Here is a 12,700-nt window from a genome sequence, read left to right on the forward strand (position 1 = left end):
AGGTACGCTTTCCAACGAGACTACTGAATATCGTGCATGCAGATGCCTACACCAATTTTATTGATTGGATCGTTTCGGCTCGTGCTCAGCATGTCCACCATACGGTTTTGTTTGTGAGAAGGACACAGCAATACTTGCTCCAAACTACTTCTGGAAATGGTCAAATTAGTCGGAGAAAGTACTTTTCAAAGGTTTCGTTAATAATATCCATTCTCCTGGACCAGACTACAACCGCTCCTTTTCAACGTTCAATACTTTACTTCCAAAGCCACTCAAATGTCCCCATGCAAAGTCCTGCCGGGGTGGAATTGACTCAGAATGCCATCAAGGATATCGAGGGGCATTATGTGCAACCTGCTCGGAAGGCTTCTATTTTCGCTTTAACTCTTGTTTGAAATGCCCTCGGTTAATTGTAACGGTAACTTCATCCATCTTGGTGATAGTTCTTTTTGTTGCTGTGTATCTAATGGTTCTTCTGGGTGACTCCAGACGTGCAGAGAATTACCGGACAGTCGCAGATGTCGTTATGTCGTGCTTTAAGATTGTGATTGGCTTTTACCAAGTCATTACTGGTATTTTCTCGGCATTGGCGAAAGTCCAGTAGCCAGTCGTTTTAATCTCAACGGAGAAGGTTCTAAAAGTATTTGAAGGGAACATCTTGCAGTTTGCCCCTCTTAGTTGCATTCATACTTCTCTACGGCTCGATCAGCTTGGAAAGTTCATGATGGTTGTTGTCATGAATGTTTCACTCGTTGGCTTGATTTTCTTGTATCTATTTCTTAAAAAACGCTACATCATGAACAAGGAGGACCTTTGTGGACACCAGAAAGTTATGAAAGTTAAGAGTTTGAAGAAATCTTGCTATCGGAACATTTTCCTATTGTTGTTGACGACCTACCCCACGACAAGCAAATCGATAATTCAGATTTTACCTCTTCCCGGTGCTTGTGTAGAAACATGTTTCACAGACGACAAGAGCGACTGTATCTTCCTGCTGAGAGCTGATTACTCCATTCAGTGTTTCACTCCTCGCCACAGCTTGTATTGGCTCATGACCTCTATTTTGGCATTATATCCCGTGGGATTTCCACTTTTGGCTTTGTTTCTCACTTACAAATATCGTGAGTCCCAGGAATACGAAGCCATTTCTTTCGGACTCAGAGTGTTCTTTGAAAACTATAGGAATGAATTCTGGTTCTGGGAAATCCCAGAGATGTATCGGAAGCTGATTCTAACCTCATTGATTTTCCTTTTTGGATCAAAGAGCCTTTCTCAAATCGGTCTCACGGTTCTGACAGTTAGTATCTTTGGAGTGGTCTACACCCTATTCCGACCAATCAGGGATAAGTTTGAAGATCTCTTGCAAACATTTAGTCTTTGGATAATTTTCTTTGACGTTTGCCTTGGTGCAGTTTACACAAACTGGGACGAGAGTCAAGGAGAGAGCAAGAACGACTCAATCTTTGTAAATGTCCTGTTCGTGGTCCTTAACGCCTCTGTATTGTTGCTTGCCATTGGTAAGTGCCTGTGCTACTCTGTTTTATTCAGTGTACATTTCAGTCATTCGAATACAAGCAGTCCTTTTCGGCGAAGTCCGTCACACGAGTCACAAAATACTACCGCACCGTGGGGAACTCTGGGTGTGAAGTGCTCGAAAAGAAGCCGGACTGCAAATTAAGTTATTCAGCCATTAAATAAAGGGAGTAAGTCTCTAAAAAAACGGTGGTGCTGCGTCGGTGGGAGATTATAACAGTGTAATTTAGCTTTATTAACTGAGTTGATAACGTAAATTTACCTCCTTGAAGAGTTTAAAAGCTGACGTTTCGAGGAATTGAACATTAGAAAGTTTTAAAAGAAGACATCAAACTTTGGGATACGGGTGAATATTGGTTTCTTATATAAAACCCAAACATTGTACCAACGAGACGTTAACACCTAAAACAATGAAAAATTTCGGAAGGAATAGGATTATACTTTTTTAACACCTTGAGTGAACAAATATTAATGAACTCTGCCCCCGCTTTTTTACTCTTTTTACAGGAAAGGGAATTCGACGCGCGTGGTCCGTTCGTCAGTATGTAGCCTTCAATCTCACCCGATGTTTCAGTTTCCTTCGCGAAGCAGTTACACGTCTGAAAAATAGAGTGTTCACAAGCACAGGAACAGACGATGAAGTTCGTGTTTTATTGTAGAAGGCAGCATTTAAAGAACGTCCAATTTTTTCTTAAAACTCTAATGCTTCACCCCGTTGAAAAACTTGCTCAAGAGGGCTATAAAGCTCAGTGTGCGGTACGATGTTGTCACTGAAATTTGATGCGAAATTTCTAGGTAGCCATTGATTGGCGAATAAATGCACTTTAAACTTTGTGAAAGGCTTTGAACATCACTCATGTGTCTCCAAAATACTTCGAGATAGTTAAAATTGTAGTCGACACAACAATAAGATTGAATCAGTTATTTCAATAGAATGTATAGTAAAAAAGGTTGAGAATGTAACGCTGTGTGCTCGGAAAAGAAAAACAACACTAAAGAACAGTTGCTGGGAGTTACAGTGAGCGGTTTTACCAATTTACCATCGGAGACCGGATCACCGAATGTGACGTGCAAGCTGTAAAAATAATCTTAGACGTCATCTTGGTAATTATTATTTACCCTATTATCTCAAAAAAAGCGCCCACCCCTTAATCCCTAATTTCAATCAAACGCCCTCTCAAATAACCGCCGCCTCCCCCCCTCCCCCTTTCTTCCCTCACTTTCTTTAATAGTGGGGCTATAGGGAAAAGCTGTAACAAACCTACGAAGAACTCAAACGTGACCCGACTCCTGCACTTCAACCCAAACTTAACAGCACATTACTGACACTCAAGAAGACAAACGCCATTGACGCCCAACTCTACTACCGACTACGGTGCTCGGTACCACAGCCACCGAAACGTTACGTAATTTTTAAACCAAGACAGAAAAAATTTAACTCCAGCATTTCTCCCTCCTTTGGGGGTAAACCCCTACAACAATCTAACATAACTAAATTCCTTGGGGTCTATATTGATGACCATCTTACTTGGAAACACCATATCAGCTATGTTTCTAAACCAATCGCTAAATCAATAGGTATTATATTCAGGTCTCGCTTTTTCCGATCCTCTACAACCAAGCTCACTTTGTACTACACCTTAATTTATCCTTATATCGTCTATTGTAACTGTGCCTGGTCGTCCACATACGTATCTAACTTAAATAGAATTTATTACTTGCAAAAGCGAGCTGTGTGGGCTATCACCAACTCAGACTATCGAGCCCATTCCGCTCCTTTATTCTCCAAACTAGGAATTTTAGATATTTTCCAAGTCAATACGTTTGAAATCGCCAAATTCATGTTTTATTATAGAAATAACTTATTGCCTCCATTGCTTCTCAATCTTTTTGTAACGAATAGCCAAATTCACAACTATGGTACCTGAACAGCCAGTTATTATCGAACGCATTTGTGCCGTACAAATCTCAAGCAATTTACAATACTTTACCAAGGTGCTAAAATTTGGAACTCTCTTCCTGTTTTAGTCACTCGTTCGTCAAACTTTCTTAGTTTTAAGACGAAAATGCAAGAGTTTTTACTTAAATAATTGGCCTAGCCGCACATTCGCAGCACTTTTTCTTTACTTTATTTATTAATGTAAGTGAGGTGGCTCTCCCATAAGCCCGGTGGCTTCCTGGGTCTCCTCGCCTTCTAGCTATAACCGCTGTAAATAAATTTTTTGTATTGTGTAAATAAGGCAAAAAAAAAATATGATGATGATGATGTCAACAATCACATTGCTGAACATCATCGACTTACGAACCACACTATTGATAGAGACTCTGAACAATGCCTAACCTACAGCACCAACTACCTTCAACGACTGACTCTGGAAAGCTGGTTTACTAACTTGGAGCAGACTCCTTCAACAGGTGCCAACCACTAGCGGCACCATACAAACGACTCATTCACGACATTAACATTACAAACGAACCGAACAGAACGACCTAACTTTACTAACGCATCGCTCTTAGGAATAAAAAAAAAACACAGTCGAAACACAGTGCATTACTTGTTATCCGACCGCTTACTATGTTGAAAAGAGCCCAGTCTAGCGAGTTATCCACTTCTAGGTTTATGTACCACATATAAGAGAAGCTCAAGGCTGCACACGCCCGATCCAAGGAGCACAGGCTCCACTGCGAGTACTTTTGCGTTTGTTTGTTTGTTTGGTTTTTTTGTCCAACAACCCCATGTGGTCACTTTTACGGCTGTGTCGAGGCGTGTGGTGTAGTGCCACCATGGACGAAGGCAAGCAAGAGGTAGGTATCATTTCATGAGTCAGGTAAGAGAATAAAAAAACGCGACACAATTCATAGTTCGACCTAAGTGCTCCACATTTCAAGGTCAAAGTTTCGGGCGCTATTCGAGACGCGTGACCTCCTACGGATTCGTGCCATATTTGACCAACGATAAGTTACTTTAGCGAGGTTTAGCTTGTCACGCGTTCCCCTCAATTTTTTTTGGTAACTCTCTATCATTTTGCAAAACAATTGATTTATCAATTTTTTTGGTAACTCTCTATCATTTTGCAAAACAATTGATTTATCAATTTTTTTTCAACTTTCATGAGGGGACGCAAATCGTCTGCACTGTAAGTACATATCAAGCTCTGTAGGTGATTTAATCCCATTCTAATCCCATCCGATCTCACAATTTACGAAAACTTCATTATTCTTGTGAAAAATGATAGCCGTCTTATTGAAACTTGATGACAAGTATAAGCCGGCAAAGAAAACAGTGCAAAAGCAATTATCTGTCACATCGATGTCAGCAGCAACAGGATTATGACACCTTACAGTCCCCATACATTTTCTTAGACTAAAAGTCTAAGAAAATGTAGGGGACTCTCCGGGATACTTACAGTACAGACGATTTGCGTCCCCTCATGTTTTCGAACCGTGATCCGATCCGTGAGGTTTTTGGGCATGAAAAAGCTGCAGACTTTATTATAGCTTGTGACGCAAAATTTCTGATTTTATGTAATATGGACCAATCCATGATCGATGATCCGATCCATGATCGATGATCCGATCCATGATCCGGCTCGTGATCCGATCCATGATCCGGCTCGTGATCCGATCCATGATCCTTTCCGGTGCGGTCTACATTTTGTCGACGCCGCGTTATTCACATCACTCAAGATCATCTTAGGTCAATTTAGAAATCACTAAAGTTTATTTCAAGTCATTCCTTGTTTTAGTAACTGTGACCAAAGATAGTTTAATCTGCAGACATCACCCAAACACTACTCAGATGGTAGCATGCACTAGAAAACAAATTTTAAGTACATTCATGTAAACTGCTATTAAAGAAAAATATTAACATGGCAGATTTACAGTTGTATTACTTCAAAATAAACTTGTAAATCTTGATGTATCTATTTACTTGTGTCTCTCATTTCTTTCGAATTCAGACAGACCTCAAGACACAGAAAACGAGGTAAGCAGTGTATATGTCCTGTCAATTGATTTTATATTACAACATACAGGTAGAAATCAATATACATGAAAAATATCTGATGATTGGAACTTCAAAAAATACTCATCAACAGAAATGCGTACACCGGTATTATGAGTGTTAGTGAACGCATTTGTTTTTTCTCTAGAGCCAATGTGGCCGTATTAGAAGATACTGTTAATAGTGATGATAATGTTTGTAGATATAAATAAGAGAGATGGTAAGTTTTGAGCTTGGTAAATAAATAGAAAAATAATTTTTTCGTCTTGTCACGAGCGTGGGACAAAGAATTTTTTTTTGGAATCTATCCATTGTAGAGGTTGTTTGTTAAGCCGAACACCTTGCACCCAGCCTCTGGTTGTGCTTTATCTGGTGATACAGCGTAAAAATTGCCGCTATTCGTAACTCTAATGAGGCTATCTTGACCTTCTAGTTTAGCATGGTGCGATCCTTCTTTGATCAACAGGAAGAGAGCTTTCTTTCCGTACCAGTCGACTTATTTTGACAGTGGAAGATGAAGAACAAAAGATCGATCTGTCAACGGCAAAGATAGAAATGCTCTCGTGTATTGCCATCAGGCAATTCCTCCGCAATCCGGTCCGGTCAATAAAGGCTTTGTCCCAATCATCACGAGCCGGAAGATTTCGAGGATCTAACAACTGCGCCAAAACATTGGCGGGGAACGGCATATCTACCGTGTAAACTTTTTGATCGGGACTTCGACGCCATAGATCGTCTTAATCCAATAGGTGTAGCCAGGGCCTTGGTCTGCTACACTCCATCCATCACCTTTATATATCTAAATCCTCTTTAAACTACTTGGTTCTTTGAAGCTCTTCTTCGTAAAAGACGCGACGAAATGACTCGAGCTCAGCTGCGAACTGCGCCATTAGGAAAACCTAAGTAAAACTGCAACAAATCACAATTCTACCAAACCATAGCGAGAGTGCTAAATGCTGTGTTCAGAGACTTATTTTATGAATAGAAAGTGTGTATTGTAATCATACACATGCAAATTAGCCATTCTATCCTTTCCAATACACCTTTATCACGCAGCGCCATCTTAGTCTGCGTGGCCAAATCGAGGCACCAAATCGAGGCTGGACGGGTATAAGGTAGAGGATTGTGTAACATTACAGTGTTTTGAGTGAAGATGACGTCATTCGAAGGAAAGTTGAAAGAAGATAAATTCTCAGCACTTTTATTTCGTTTGTCGTTACTACAGAAATTAACGCAGCAATGATCGTGGGCCATGCTTGCTTGTAATCTTCACTCCAAACACTGTATTGTAACACAACTCCATGCCTTATGCCCTTACAGCTTGATTTAGTGCGCACGCAATCCACGGTGGCGCTGCGTGATAAAGGTGTATAAGGGCCAAGAATGTTCATGTGCAAGCGCATAACCCATTTACAATTCTGCACGCCTTTTTTGGAAGAGGCAAATCAAATATAAAACAGCGAGCAATTTCCACTATCTTAACTAGAGGTTTTGAATTTTGAATAATACAAGATGTCTTGATCATTTGAAATGGTTGTAAATTTCATCATGACTTTCTCATATTTTGAGTGTTGCGATTACAATCTTAAACAGACAGTGTACGCTTTTGAGAATTTCCTTATTTACTAAGCGATCACTATCGTCAATTGATACATGAAGTGGCTAATTTAAGTTCTGTTTCTTCCACTGTTTTACTGAATGAAACTGTTTCAGTGCTTAGACCTCGACAGTCTTAGAATGGTATCACGTAGTATTAAATCAAAATCTGTAATTTGCGAAATGGAAATATGCAAGTTATTTGCATATTTCCATTTTGAAAATTGCAGATTTTCATTACGTTTCGTTTCATTTCGTTTCGCAAATTACAGTAAGCCTTGTTACGGAATGTCAAGCGGTGCCAAAAATTTGTGCATACTATAATATCGCTCGGTTGTCGACAACTCTTCTGATGAGACTGCCACTGTCCACTAAAAAACCAAATAATTGTTTTTAAATCGCTTGACATTCCTTAACAAACATTTGATATTCTTAAGAAGTTTGAAAGAACCCTTCGGCGGAAATTGCATGAAAAATTTTGATTGCCGGGCATTTTGTCTATTTGAGACCGTGCCCGGCTGCCCAGAATGTAGTCACTGCGTTTAACTTCTGCTTCTTTGCACAACGAACAATAACCTGTTTTGGACAACAAACAACGAAAGTTCTATCGCAAAAGTAAGGAAATTACCTAAGGGAGGTCTTTGGTTGCTTAATCACTGCAGGTATTATGAAAACTAAAGCGTTCGTATGTGTAAATTTCATGAACAACAAAACAGAATATTGACACTGTATAATTTTTGGCCTTCTTACAAACAAACAATATGTTGAAAATTCCTGCGAGTTGAAAATATAAATCTCATTCCAATCCGACCTGATCAAGACTATTTTCAGTTTTTTTTTTCTTTTCTTTTCTTTTCTTTTCTTTTCTTTTTCTTTTTTTTTTTTTTTGCTGACAGCTCTTCGATAGCCAAATATTTTGTGTAAGCGACACAGCGGCAAAATGAGTGCGCACGCTCGGCGGATTTCGCGCTTTCGAGGAGCGATTTGTGATTTTAGAGTGGATGAAGTTTGCTTAAGAACGAACAGAACATCGTTTTTCACTTTTAGGGACTGATATTGATATGACCCGATAGGATAATTTTTTAATGGAGTTTGTTCTTATGGAAAAGTCTGAAGGGTAAGTAGAGTTATTTTAGACATTGTTCAACTAAGGCTGATGTAAATTTATCCAGACAGCTCGTTGCGTGTTCCCGTTCCATTCACCAATTTTATTTCCAAAACGCATTTCATCATCAGTATTTGTTCAGTACATGCTTTAAACTTAAAAAGCTTTTCAATGTTAACTTTTTTGGTAGTAAAAGCTGTTTTACAATCGAAATTAGTCTCGAATCTGTCGGTCGTTTTGTTTATGTAAACGTTCTTTTGAACGACTTAAGCTTAATGTAACAGTGTACCAAGCAATACCGCCCGATTGCTTCCACAAAACAACTTAAACGTAATAGATGCAATAACATTTATACTTGACACATTTCTTAACCTTCTTTGCGTCTGGAAATATGTCGATATAGCTTTACGATCAACTGCCGTTGTTTGACGTTTACATGCATTTCTTACCACACAGTGTTACCTGAAGTTGATGAAAGTAACCGTACACAAATTCACCGTCGCAGATAGCCTTAACTTCAGCCAATTTAATAGCTCTTCAATGTCACCTCGGTGAGACTGTGCAAGTAAGGTTCCTTTCGGTAAGAGTTGATGGCTATTCCTTAAGATGATGTTGTCAATTGCATTACTTACAAATGAAATCGTTAAACCATTAATTATTGTAAAAGCAGCATTTGTGTTGATAAGTCTTCTACTTGGGTGAAAACTCAGAGAAGATTCCTCACCTGAATTAGGCTTCTTGACAAAACAAACAGTTAACTCCTCTTCATAGCTCAAACTACCCAGGCTGCTTCTAACAAAAGTTATGGCTTCAACAACACCAAGATATAATGGTGACTGCATGAAACTGTCATATGCCTGATTTCCCCCCATCATACATGACATGAAGGCTAGAATCCAGCTTGGAGTCAGTGGTTAGTGGTTTTTCAGTTGAAGGAAGGATTTGTTTGTTAAGTATGTCTTTGCTAACAACAAAGAAATAACTGTACAAGCATTGCTACCTTGAGGACTCCCAATTGTTGACTGAGATAGGAAGGCTGGCAGTTCTCAGAATGTGACTGATTGTGTAGTTGAAGATGTAACATGTATTCAAGTGGATTGTGGTGGTACACTTAAGTTAGAAAACTGTTGTTGAGCTACTGATGGTGCTTGTTGTTGAGATTGATCACGTGATTGTAAAAGGTAAAGGCAGGTAAGGTGAGAACCTTGAGATCTTTGGTGGCAAGGTTACCCACAACTGAAAAGTGGTTTGGTGTGAAGCAGGCCTTTCTGTGCTCTGTCCTTGTTCTTTCTTAAGGTGTCCTATGTGGAACACTTGGTTGTAGTATAATAAGCTGTTCCAGATTTCTAGTTATCATATTTCCCCCATCATGGCACTTGTGAAAGTCTGAATACCTAGAGGCATGTATTGCTAGCTGGCTCTCGGGCTGTTCATGACTATTGTGGCTGTTTGCAATGTTGCTACTTGTATCATGCTCTATACGACCGTATGACTTTACAAGGTACTAATTTTAACATGTACTGGGCTCTGAGTCCGACGACCCGGGTTCTAGTCCTGGCTAGAATAAAGCTGCCATGGAAATTTGCAAATTATATAAAATATAATAGTTTTTATTCTCCTTATGGCAAAACTTTAGGCAGGTACATTGTAATTTGAAGTAAATACCTAAAGTAAGGCAACATGTGAAGTAGTACAACTATTCTCTGCTGCTGTAAATGTGAATGCCTCTCGCTGGTGGGATGTCTATCTGCACTCACTATTGTACTGATGAGGATGTAAAAGAGATGTGGTGCATGAGTCTCACAAAGTGCCTGCATATCATCTGATCTGTATAGAGATAGAACCCCACTCACATAGTGCCTGTACAAGGCTGACTGAAATTTTTCAATCAACTCTGCAAGATTACACAGAAAATGCAATAATAATGTATTTGACCACTCGGTGAGTTATATAGAAACATATTCAACAATTAACATGCGTTTACTTGTAAAATATGAGCACAATGCAGAACCTTTATCAGTTTTATATTATTACCTGATTGATGTCGTCGTGGAGATGTTTAACCCTGCAGGTAAAATCAATGCATCTGATTATTAGCAACATGGTGGATTGGTTACCTTTCTTAGATTATGTTAAGGCATAAATAAGGTACTTACTTGTGCCTGGTGATTAATGTTGAGAAATTGGATGTACCAGCTTGTTCAACAATTTCCTGTCTCACTTTGTTAAGCTATTGAATTGGGGTAGAGCAGTATGTTTTGCATCATAAATTTAACCGTTATAACTTGTTAATCCCATTGACCATTTGTCGAATCTGCTTGGCACTCCCACTGAATTTGGCATGGTACTCCATCTCCATTTTGCATGAATGGTTTTTTGTTTAAGTTATTGATCTTTTCATGGAAACAAGATGATCATTTGCTTTATGTAAATGAGTGAAGTATGTAAACCCAGAATATCCAGCAGGAAATGAAAGCCTTTGAATATAACTATCTGAAGTAAAGTGGTCCTCGAGGCAAATGTTTTGTCGGCATTTCTCCAACAACTTGTGCACCAGAGCGTCCCTGGTTATAAAAGAAGCCTCACTTTCTCCACCCTTGTCAAATAGTTTGTACAGTCTCGTGGGAATAGGTTTATTACTCAGAGTGGAAGAATGCGAAGGTATTAGGCACGTTCAGATGTTGCTCCTGTTTCGAATTGCTGATAATGACATGGCCATTAATATATTCACACAACATTTCCTGGTTCCACCTCCGCCACTTGTGTTATTTCAGTGTTAAATGCAATTATGCTTCCTCTAAAAGAAGATTTATGGCGTGCTTTTTCTCTCAAAGAACAAACCTTTTCGCTGGGCGGTTTACCATACTGAGGAGGCGATAAAAACAAGTGCTATAACAATAACACGGGCTACGAAGTTCATTGCCATGTTACGACTGTTCCACTTCGATACTAAAATTCACACCTGTGCTCTAAATAATTTTTTTGTTGGAAAAGATATGTTGCAGAGCAGGTTCGAAAGAAACTTTCTCGAAAGTGGGAACCTTATCTGTCCAGGGTAGGGCTTATTCCCGCGAAATAAAAACAAACAATATGAATTTTAAAAATGCCGCCATACCGCCGCTATAGTGTTACTATGGAAATATTGTCATTCCCGTTCCTTTTCGCGCGTAAATTTTCGCACGCGTTTAAAGCATGCGCTCTCTTTTCCGCTGTGTCTGTGTAAGCGACTAGAACTTAAACATGCGCAGAGAGTGTATCAATATAAGAATATTAACGTGATACACTCTTTTACTAGACGGCCTACATCTCTCTCTTTACGGCGAGCCTTACTGTTATCTTCATATATTTACGTATACTAGCCTTTCTAACCTCGAAAATATGTTTCACTCCAATTTCTGACTCCAAAGCGAAGCCAAGGAGGCTTATCCGCTGGTATACAGCAGTTTCGAGAAAGGTTACCGGAAAAAAACAAAACAAAACAAAACAAAAGTGCATAAATAAATTAACTCGCTATGCCTCGTCCTTAAAGTGACATTTTCTCAGCTAGATTTTCTTGAAATCCTCAGGTCAAAGGAGGTTCTTAAAAACTACTCTCATTACCTTTCGGGTTTACTGCGTGCACTTTTACGCTTTTTCCTGACAACCTTATTCGAAACAGATGCATAAGAGACTAATGATAGTCTTTTATCATAAAAGAGACTACAAACAATAATTTGAAAAAGAGAACTAATTTGACCATTCTTCATTATTCACATCTGATGCCGTAATTTGCTCAATTTAGTATTCCTGACTTTGCACATCTGGTGCTGTCGCTCACAAATGCTTCCCTTCCCCCAACTTCAAAGATAATGATTTATAAAATTGTAACCTAAATTCCTAACCCTAGCCAATTAATATAAGTGATAGACAATGAGATGAAACCCTGATAAGCGACAACGGAATGTGACATTAAGGTACTTATTTCTATGAACATTAGGCATATTGTTGTACTCCCCCTCCCCTTTTGATTCCAGCCCCTCCCTCCCAAAATCAATGACGTGCCTTTTATCGCTATATACTTGCCCTGCTCTTGCAGGAAATTGAAAGGAGGAAAGCAGAAAGGTACTTTTGCAACTAGTGAGTCGTAATTAACAAATCAGACTCCCGCTTCGCGGTCGTTCGATTTGCTTAATCACTCGTATTATTACATACCAAATTGGACTCCTTTCAGTGTCATTACCATTATCAATTTCCAAAATCGAATGCTAATGTCTAAAATAAGAATCTTGTGCTAAAATCAGACACTGTTGTCCAGAATCGAACAGTGGTGTACAAAATTGGTCACCTAAAGTCTAATACTGGACATTAATGTTCAAAATTAGTAGCTTGTGTCTAAAGTAGGACACTAGTGTCTAAAATCGGACCACCGGTGTGTGTCTTCTTTAGATTATCACAAGTTGAAATGGGTACAATCCCCGGGGCAC

The 12,700-nt window shown here is 39.2% G+C and overlaps 3 pseudogenes across 1 annotated transcript in view; 1 reads left to right on the forward strand and 2 right to left on the reverse strand.

Moving 5' to 3' along the window:
* The window catches only part of LOC113683025 (uncharacterized), a 39,217-nt pseudogene extending 37,395 nt beyond the window's left edge, over positions 1 to 1,822 (forward strand). The window contains exon 21 of the transcript XR_016186060.1: positions 3 to 1,822. The product of XR_016186060.1 is annotated as an uncharacterized LOC113683025 (transcript). The remainder of the gene's footprint in view (positions 1 to 2) is intronic.
* Positions 1,823 to 5,609: 3,787 nt separating this feature from the next.
* LOC113683026 (uncharacterized) lies at positions 5,610 to 6,426 on the reverse strand (annotated as a pseudogene).
* A 1,109-nt stretch (positions 6,427 to 7,535) lies between these two features.
* On the reverse strand, positions 7,536 to 10,596 carry LOC149047519 (uncharacterized; annotated as a pseudogene).
* Positions 10,597 to 12,700: the final 2,104 nt, after the last annotated feature.

Source organism: Pocillopora damicornis, chromosome 4 (assembly GCF_964200805.1).
Source record: "Pocillopora damicornis chromosome 4, jaPocDami1.2, whole genome shotgun sequence".
Taxonomy (NCBI): domain Eukaryota; kingdom Metazoa; phylum Cnidaria; class Anthozoa; order Scleractinia; family Pocilloporidae; genus Pocillopora; species Pocillopora damicornis.